This window comes from Magallana gigas, chromosome 3 (genome assembly GCF_963853765.1).
Source record: "Magallana gigas chromosome 3, xbMagGiga1.1, whole genome shotgun sequence".
NCBI lineage: Eukaryota > Metazoa > Mollusca > Bivalvia > Ostreida > Ostreidae > Magallana > Magallana gigas.
In genome coordinates, this window is record NC_088855.1 from 27,557,151 (window position 1) to 27,566,753 (window position 9,603).

General features: G+C 29.5%; 3 non-coding genes across 3 annotated transcripts; 2 read left to right on the top strand and 1 right to left on the bottom strand.

Moving 5' to 3' along the window:
* Positions 1-397: 397 nt before the first annotated feature.
* LOC117680810 (U5 spliceosomal RNA) lies at positions 398-517 on the top strand. Its single transcript, XR_004595729.2, has one exon. It is a non-coding gene; the product is annotated as a U5 spliceosomal RNA (small nuclear RNA).
* A 208-nt stretch (positions 518-725) lies between these two features.
* Positions 726-799, top strand: Trnai-aau (transfer RNA isoleucine (anticodon AAU)). The gene has a single exon. It is a non-coding gene; the product is annotated as a tRNA-Ile (tRNA).
* A 1,220-nt stretch (positions 800-2,019) lies between these two features.
* On the bottom strand, positions 2,020-2,091 carry Trnaq-uug (transfer RNA glutamine (anticodon UUG)). Its single transcript has one exon. It is a non-coding gene; the product is annotated as a tRNA-Gln (tRNA).
* Between the last annotated feature and the right edge of the window lie 7,512 nt (positions 2,092-9,603).

Here is a 9,603-nt window from a genome sequence, read left to right on the forward strand (position 1 = left end):
ATGTTCTGTAATAATTCAAAATTGATAGTAAGATACTTGTTATAATAAATATACGTTAATTTGTTGTATCTCTGAATCTGATTTAATACAAAGCAAGCTAAAAGGTCATTACGTATGTGTTTCGCATATTAACTCTGGCTAGGTGAAGGTATTCGTAGGCCATGTCGCAGTAAAGATTTGCTTTGACTGAAAAAAGAAATAATAAAACATGAACATGCTTAAAATAAAAAATATGTTATGAAGATGATACATATTTATGTTGCAATCATTTCAACGTGAACTATTTAACAAGACTTAGTACTTGAGTTTGTAAACTCAATAATTACAATAAATTTTTTCAATATTCGGAGTTTATTTTAGTGCCTTGTTAAAATGTTACTATTCTAAAGTATCCTTTGTACTCTGGTTTCTCTTCAATCCACGTTTAGATCTTTCGCCTTTTACTAAAGATTTTCGTGGAGAGGAACATCTAATGAGTCTATAGACTTATTTTTCAAACCCTGGTTTCATTCAGGGTCAAAAAAAAAAAGAGAGAGGAGAAGAAGAAAAAAAAATAAAAGATAAAAAAAAAAAAAAAAAGAGCGTCGTGCTAATAACGCGAATGTCGTGGGTTCTACCCCCCCACACTGGCCAGTATTTATTTTAATCCTTCCTTTAAAAAATGCAGTTGATTGATAATTGTGAAAAAAAATTAGAGTAAAGCACAGATAATGTAACTGTACAACGGCCGGTTAGCTCAGTCGGTTAGAGCGTCGTGCTAATAACGCGAATGTCGTGGGTTCGACCCCCACACTGGCCAATATTTATTTTAATCCTTCCTTTAAAAAATGCAGTTGATTGATTCTGCACTTTCATTGAATACCATTTCTACACGTTCTTTGTGCTGGAAAGCAGCTCATTTTTTCTTCGTTAAATTACTCTTTAAAACCATTCTATTTTTCAAGTGTTATAACTGAATTAACAAGTTTTTACTTTACTTATGTCCTTAAATTGATTGTACAAAAATATATTATTTTTCAAACTAGAATTTTCTTCAACTGATACTTGATTTGATCAATTAGCTTTTCTGTTTTACTGTAGAGTCAGCTACCTACTACTCCCCAAAATACTTAAGAAATCAAGGACGAGTTATCGTGAAAGTTGCCGAATAACCTCCGAGGTTGAGAAATGTCGTTTTGAAATATAAAAGCCGAGGTGTTAGCCGAGGCTTTTATACTAGTATTTTAAACAACATTTCGAGACCGAGGAGGTAATCCTGCAACATTCACGAAAACAAGAACTTTATTTCTATTCTACTAACAGCCCAGTATTTCTACAGATCGTTTCTCCAATAGAGAGTTGAGTTGAACATATTTTATTGACTAATGCCAAAAGGATTGGACACAAGTTCCAAAAACTTAGAATGTCCTCTCCTTGTACATAATATATTACAGTGCCATACAATGCCAATTAACATTGATAACAGTTATAGAACATGTAATGAAATACAAATAAATAGAGAGATGATCTAGGTCATTTTGACGGCTGTTCCGTGTAACCCCTGCGGTTATGTTAGTAATATTTACAGATCAAAGGAATCAAATGCAGACGACATAATTTTTTCTTGGGATTTTTGATACTTTTCACTTATTTATAAAATATATTTGAGTTATATTCCTAATATTTTAAGGGCAATTTAATACGATTATTATTACTACACGTTATATATTTTATGTAAAAACACGCAGTGAAAATGTGCTAGGGAAGTCCTAGGAACAGCCACATTGATCATTTGAGGCAATACACATCGTTTTGACTGTAACTAACATGTGAAATTGACATGGTTTTAAAACTTTTTACGGTTTGAAGTTGTACTTTCATGATCAGTGCGAGACAAATAGGTATTTCTGATCTGATAATTTACGGATGACGTTCGATCGTGGTATATTGGAGAAAAATGTCCGCGGCATCTCTTTGATCTCGACAATAACTGTAGTAGAAAAGAATTTAATCATTTTTGGAAAAATCAGCAAAATATACAGGTTCCACCGAGATTTGAACTCGGATCGCTGGATTCAAAGTCCAGAGTGCTAACCATTACACCATGGAACCGCTGATTAATCTAATTAGTCTGTGATACTAATATATGCAATATTGTGCTTTAGATTGTGCTTATAGCAAGTTTGAGGACCCGCTCGTTATGCGGATCTTGAATTTGACTAGTTTTTAGGTTCATGTCATATGATTAAGTACTATATTAGGGTATATGAACTGATATAGAAATATAACATATGACCTAACATCAATTACATCATAAGATATTATTTCATATAATATGTCTTTAAAATTTTTTTAACATATAGTATTATCTTTAATTTAATTACAGATATATTAAATGCAAGATGTCGTTGGTTAAATCGTATTGTAATCGGACAAGTGGAAAGCGTGATGTTTTCTTACCAAAGTAGAATTTTTTATCAATATAAATACAATTTCAGGCAAGTTTTTCTTTCATGATACATGAAGTGCAGAATTGAACAAAAAATAATACATATATTTATCCAAGAAATTTGCTTGTTAAAAGTTACCCTCTATATATTCTCATTTTGACAGGTTGTATATGTTATATCAAATCTTTTATTTAATAACATGTTTATTTTGTGAAAGATTTCGTTGGTTTAATCTGATATGATCGAACAGGGGAATGCGTGATGTGTTCGTGTCAAATTAGAATTTTATATGATCAAGAATACAATTTCAAGCAAGTTTTCCTTTTATGGGGATTGAACATAAGACCAGCTACAAATCTGAAAATCTGAGGCTAACATGCGCATGCATTAATCAATTTTACTGAAAAATTGTAAATGGGGAACCAAATTTGACTTTAAGTCAAATCAAGATTTGTAACATTCCATTACCAATAAAAATGTTCTCTCAAAAAGAAAAATAAGTATTATTAATAAGCATCTCTCAATGTAACATCAATACCATACTGTTCTCTAGTTGTCGAAAGATGTTTTAATCAGGGATTTTTGTGTTGCTATTTCGTCTCTGTCCGCCCGAATACTGTCGATACCAAAACTGTTTTGTCGCCATATCGTAAGTTCATATTTACACCAATTTAGGTAACACAAGCTTATTATTTACAGCATGACAGTTATACTTGATTTATCAAACAAACAAACAAAACAAAAAACAAAAATTAAAAACACAAAAACAAATGAATGTCTGATTTTATACGTACACGTATGAAAATACGCCCGAATCTGTCTTGAAATACCAGTATATATTTAAGCAATATTTTATTATGTAAAAAATATTACATAATAGGATTGGGTATAACTTGGGTATAGGACCAGTATAACTTTGTTAGAGAGAGAATTAATTTCCTTTGTTACCTAGGCCTGAAACCGTTTTCCAATTTGATTGATAAAACCAAGAAAAAGAAACGTGTGTTGTTGTTTTATTTTGATACAAAAAATATACGTATACAAAACTTTTTCAAAAGGAATGAAACAGTCAACTGATGGAGAAGAATTAATTATAAAAGTAAGTCTAATAGTGTAGAGAACAAAAATCCGGACAGTTTTGGAAGATTTTTTTTATATTGCTCCATTCAACAATTCCCTATAAAAAAAGAGAAGAACATGTAAGAAGAAAGTTTAATTGTAAGATAGTCTGTTACTCTATGCCATTAAACAAAAATATCTACAATTACTAAAAAAGATTTTTTTAAAAAAATTGGTTTAAAATTGATTATTATGTTCTGTAACAATTCAAAATTGATAGTAAGATACTTGTTATAATAAAATATACGTTAATTTGTTGTATCTCTGAATCTGATTTAATACAAAGCAAGCTAAAAGGTCATTACGTATTTGTTTCGCATATTAGCTCTGGCTAGGTGAAGGTATTCGTAGGCCATGTCGCAGTAAAGATTTGCTTTGACTGAAAAAAGAAATAATAAAACATGAACATGCTTAAAATAAAAAAATTGTTATGAAGATTATACATATTTATGTTGCAATCATTTCAAAGTGAACTATCTAACAAGACTTAGTACTTGATTTTGTAAACTCAATAAACACATTAAAATTTTTCAATACCAAGAGTTTATTTTAGTGCCTTGTTATTGAACGTCGCCCTAGAAATAAATACAAATATATAAGCTACAATGTATTATAAAATCTTGATTTATTTTGAAAATAGTTTACTTACAGCAAATTTAGCTTTTAACAATATTTTTAAACAAATGAAGTAAAATGTCATCTTTATAGATAAAATGTTTGGGCAAACTTAACAAATCAGAGATCATGCAATAATGTATATTTACCGAAAAATAAAAACAGATTTTTAATCTTTTCAAATGTCAGTTAAAATGTCAGTATTAAGAAAGAAATATATTCAAAAATAAGTAATATTTATTAAGTTGATGGTGCTAATTTTTCTTTTAAAATATGCTATTTAACAAAAATGAAATTCTCGGTTATTATTTTATTTTATTATATCTTTTGTTATTTCTTTTTTAATTCTTTTAATATAAACAGCTGAATAGCAGTTAATTGTTCTTAAAAATACAATCTCCTCGATTCCAAGAAACATGTTAGCTTTGTGTAAACGACTCTTACCCTTTTCAAGCATTTAAACATTATGAATGATGAAATACACTTCTTTCTTTACTGTTAAGGAAGCTGCGTTGTCAACGAATTACCCAATTAGATCTAGATCTATCTTAAATCTGTTCAATATGATTTGTTTAGCTATAATCTATTATTAGATTAATTTGAGTATTTCCTTTATCTTTATATAGAACTCTTCTTCTAAAGAAGATTAGATTCTTTTATACGGTATAGAATGGCCACCACCATCCAGCCCTAATAAACTGCATGTATTGTCCATTTATATACTTATAGTATAACGTTTTGAAAAGCAATGTGAAATTTACTTACCTAGAGAAATCAAAACTATAGCCATGTACACCAATATCACAACCTGGAAACTGTTAAGAGCCATGTCTCTTTGACTTCGGTAACATGTATAGTAATCTCTTTGCATTTATCGCTCTTTTAATAACGCAACTATTTCACAGCCTACTCAAATTAAGTGGGCAATATTGGTTTTATGGGGCATAATTGATAAAGTGTTAACGATTTGAAATGTGACGATACGAGCAAACTCCGTGGCCGAAAAAATTGTAATGTGGTAATTGTAAACTCTATATGAATATTAATTGAATTATCACAGAATCCTATTTGATATTTGAAACTACGAGCTTTGGTGTAAAACTTGCCCCTGCATTTTGCCTACATGCATTTTTTAATATTTTCATCGTTCATATTTTTACGTTTTTAATTTTTACAAACAATGATTCAGATTTTTCTCACTCGATTGCTAAGTGTCAATCTATTGTTATAAATAATTTGCCGTGCATTCATTTTAACATTGAGAACTATATATGCATCGGTTGATCCAAAAGTAATGTCACATTATGCATTGCGCTTCTCATGTGCACTGTATTTTTAGAAATGGTATATCAAAATTTGTATAATAATAACTTTTTGATTAAGTTTCGTTGAATACTGGTAATGAAAACAATATACTTGCGACCTCTCGAAACATTATACATTTGTGTATATGCGTCATAAACTGACGTATTTATTTCATATTAAAATACACAGTTCAAATTTGAAAAAAAAAGCTGCAAACTACATCATATTTTGAAAAAGATTTACAATAAACTTTTTCTTACTGTTGAAAAAAAAATGAGAACGTAATTGTAGATTCTGATCATGAACACGGTGCTCTTCATCTATCAAAGAGCAAAACAGCCAAAGTGCAAAGCATATTTGCTTTGACGAATACATATTACAGAAAAGGTATTAAAATTAAAATTGATACTGTACAAGAGGTTATTTATGCGGAGGGGCAAGGGAGATTTACACGAGTTATACGGTAAGTTTAAAACCGCGTAAAATATCTTCGCGTGTAAAGTAAAGAAAAATAAAAAAAATCTTCAGTTTGGTAAATGACGCATCCGCGTATTTAACACCCACACGTATTGCTTGACCACCAGTTTTAATAACCACTGTTACAGTACACTAAACATAAAATAAGAAAGTATGATCCGGATTCTTTGAAGGTGGCTCCAATGTTTTGTGAAATCATACGACTGATTCAAGTATATATATATATATGTAGAAAAGCAAACAATCAGAGGGAACGTTAAAGCTAACGTCATCATTAATTTAAGGAGACTGGGGGGTCAAAAAAAAAAATTCTCCAAAATTCACCAAATTTGCGGAAATGTTTCATATAATCTTAATTTACACATCACAATCATCGTTAATTTTATCATTTATTGCATCTGAAAAAATTGCACATTATGTAAAAAAAAATTATGAAAAAAATATGAAATATTAATAAAGACAGAAAACATACCAATAACATCACAAAAAATTAACACAATCACATAAACATAACATTATTTGTTATAAAGAAAAATATCACAATTTTAGCAAAAATATATTTGTCACACAAATGCAAATATGCAAAGAAATAAGAAAGTAGCCACAAGATTATTTCCAAATTTTAACATGATAATAATCAGTACATGTGTAATAAAGATTGAGCATTAAAAAGATTTTCGATGGTGAAATTAAAAAAAAAAAAAAATCAAAATATTTGAACAAAATATTTGGAGTTTTACAAGTTACCTCCCTTTGAAAAGTTAAAAAGATGCTGAAAAACAGCTAAATGATTTTTTGGCATCTTGTATCCCTTGGTTATCATCAATTGACTCTTTAAATAATGCTTCAATACCATCAATCCATTTTTTCAAAAGACAATTCCAGTACAATGTAAGAGTTATAGAACCTTAAAGAGAAAATCTTTTTTGTGTAGAGATAAAAACGCTTTAATATGGCAGCCACCCCCCAGCCTCGTTAATAAGGCTTCGCTCATGACTTTTTTAGGTGCCTAAAATTTGTTAAATCGCAAAGTATAAAAAAAAACAATTAGATTTCTCTATTTTATACAAAAAAGTTATATACATGAATTATTCAATGAGAGTAATTACGAATAAAGCATGACGGATCATTGTAAAGACTGAAATATGGATTTAAACAAAGCGACAAAAATTCAAAAACAACGTCTCAGGCATGCGTCGACTATCTTTGCCTCAAGTTCTATATAATATTTAATCTTAAGAAGTTATCTATTTTGCATTGAAATTTTTATATCTGAATTTTAAAAATTTGATATTTTAAAATTCAAATTCATGCCTCCTTACGCCACGTTTCAACGATTTAATCGCATTAGGGCTGAGTTTTCACAACACTATCGTTATGTCTATCATTAAAAAATCTTAAGATTGTCATAATATCCATACGATTCACAAAATATCTTTTATTAATATATTAAAATATTTCGTAAATTCTTAACACAAACTTCATGCTTTCCGATACTAAGATTTTATTGCGAGTTGTTATTGTTTTGTTGTTTATATTTTTCAAATTTTAGATAGTTCATCCTACTAATTTTAATGAGATTTATACTCAGAATTAATATTTGATTTTGCACCTTTACGGGTTTGTTATTGATAAATTAAGCTGTCTAAAATATGATAAAGGTTAGTAAAAGCTATCGATAAACAAAATATATATTACATTATAAATTGATATCAAACTTTAGAAGAAGAAAAAAAGTATTTTATGAAGCATATTGCAGTACTAGTTTTACTTACTCAACAATGTATGTTTGTTGATTGCGTTCAATTGTGATCATTATGTGGGTAAGAACTTTGAAGTTTCTGGGGTCAGAAAGAGCTGTTTAAAGATGTATTCAAAGCGCCAAATTAACAGACAAAGTTGAAAGGAAAATGGAAACATGTATTTTCAGAATTGAAGTCAGTTTAGTAAACTAATGCAACAGGATATGAAATGTCGGCAGGTATACCAAATTGTCAAATGAGCAAATAGTCGTCAACGAGCAATGAGTCATCAATATTTGAAATTGTTATTACCACTGAGTGTTTAATATTGGGCAGTCAATAACGTCTCATGGTAAATGTTAGGTATTTTTGTTTATGATGCCCATCTAATGATGATGTCTGGATTTTTCACACAACAGTCTACATCGACTTTTGATGGAATAATAGTTTAATTATTATATTACATTACATCATATTACATTACATTTTTATATTACATTACATTACATTACATTACATTACATTATTATATTATATTATATTATATTATATTATATTATATTATATTATTATATTATATTATATTATATTATATTATATTATATTATATTATATTATATTATATTATTAATAAGATTAGATTAGATTAGAATAAAAACAGATTGTTAAACTCACATCTTTTAAAGGATGGTTAGATAACTATTTCCTTTAAACCACCTCTAATTCAGATATCTATCAATTTCAAAACATTGAACAATCAAGTGGCTTATAAAAATTATAAAAAAAGAATATAAGATTCCGACCCTTAGAAAACCGAGATGAGGAGGGTGGTGGGGGTTGGAGGTTACAGAGCTCGTGGGTCATCACTTAATTATACCTCCAGATTACGTACTGATTCATCAATTTACACTCAATGAAAATGTGTAATGTGGGAAAACCAACAAAATCATTAATCATATCTGACTGATAAAATATTCAAGACTTTCACTATATTTCATCGCCTTGAATGTATGATATGGTCCGCTAATATATTTTACACTTTTAAAACTTGATATCAACGTGGCGTCCGCGTTCATTTTTAATGGATTACGGATTAGCACACAGCCAAACTCCCGTATCAATTTCAACACAGGCGAAAAAAGTGCGTGAATTTTGTATAAAAATGAGGCTTTTTAATAAATGCAACTGATCCAGATAGACACTTTTAAGTAGGTCTTGTCAAGGACAAATGAAACTAAAAACCCACGGACCTTTTTGAGAGAAAGTACAGTAAATTGCTGCAATCGGTTCCCCCATGCGCCTTTTTTAATAAACTTGTTCAGTTTCTCGCTGTTTTACGATTTTCGATCTAATATCTGCCTGTGTATTCATTTTGCTGTGACCTAAACTAATATAAAAATAAAGTTACGAATGATGAAAACAAGGTGTAGCGTGTGCTCTTTCGTTACTTACCAATCCTTCCGACTGTTATCCCTAATGATGAATACTAGTATTTAGTTGTTATGGTTCCGACGTGATATTTTTGATTATAAAGTCGCATTAACACATAAATCTCGATTTACATCCCCCGTACGATGATAGTTTTTCAAGTTTTACATCTAAATACTGATCAAAATTAATGATTACAAATTCTGTACATTTCATACACTACTTTTTAGCAACACAAACATTTAAGTTTTTTTTTTTTATAAATCAATTTAATGTTTCTAGCGTACGCCTCTGGTCGACTCGGTGTAATGGAAGGAAAATAACATCATTTTGAGCAAACCTCTCAAAATAAGCTATTACGTTTCAAAAGAAAAATCTAGATGTAATTTCTGATTACAGATTAGCTGCAGGTCTGTAGCTCCCGGTCTGAAAAAAATTCGGTTAGACGACCTAAGAGCTACTGTGCCTCGAATTTTAAAAAGCTGCAA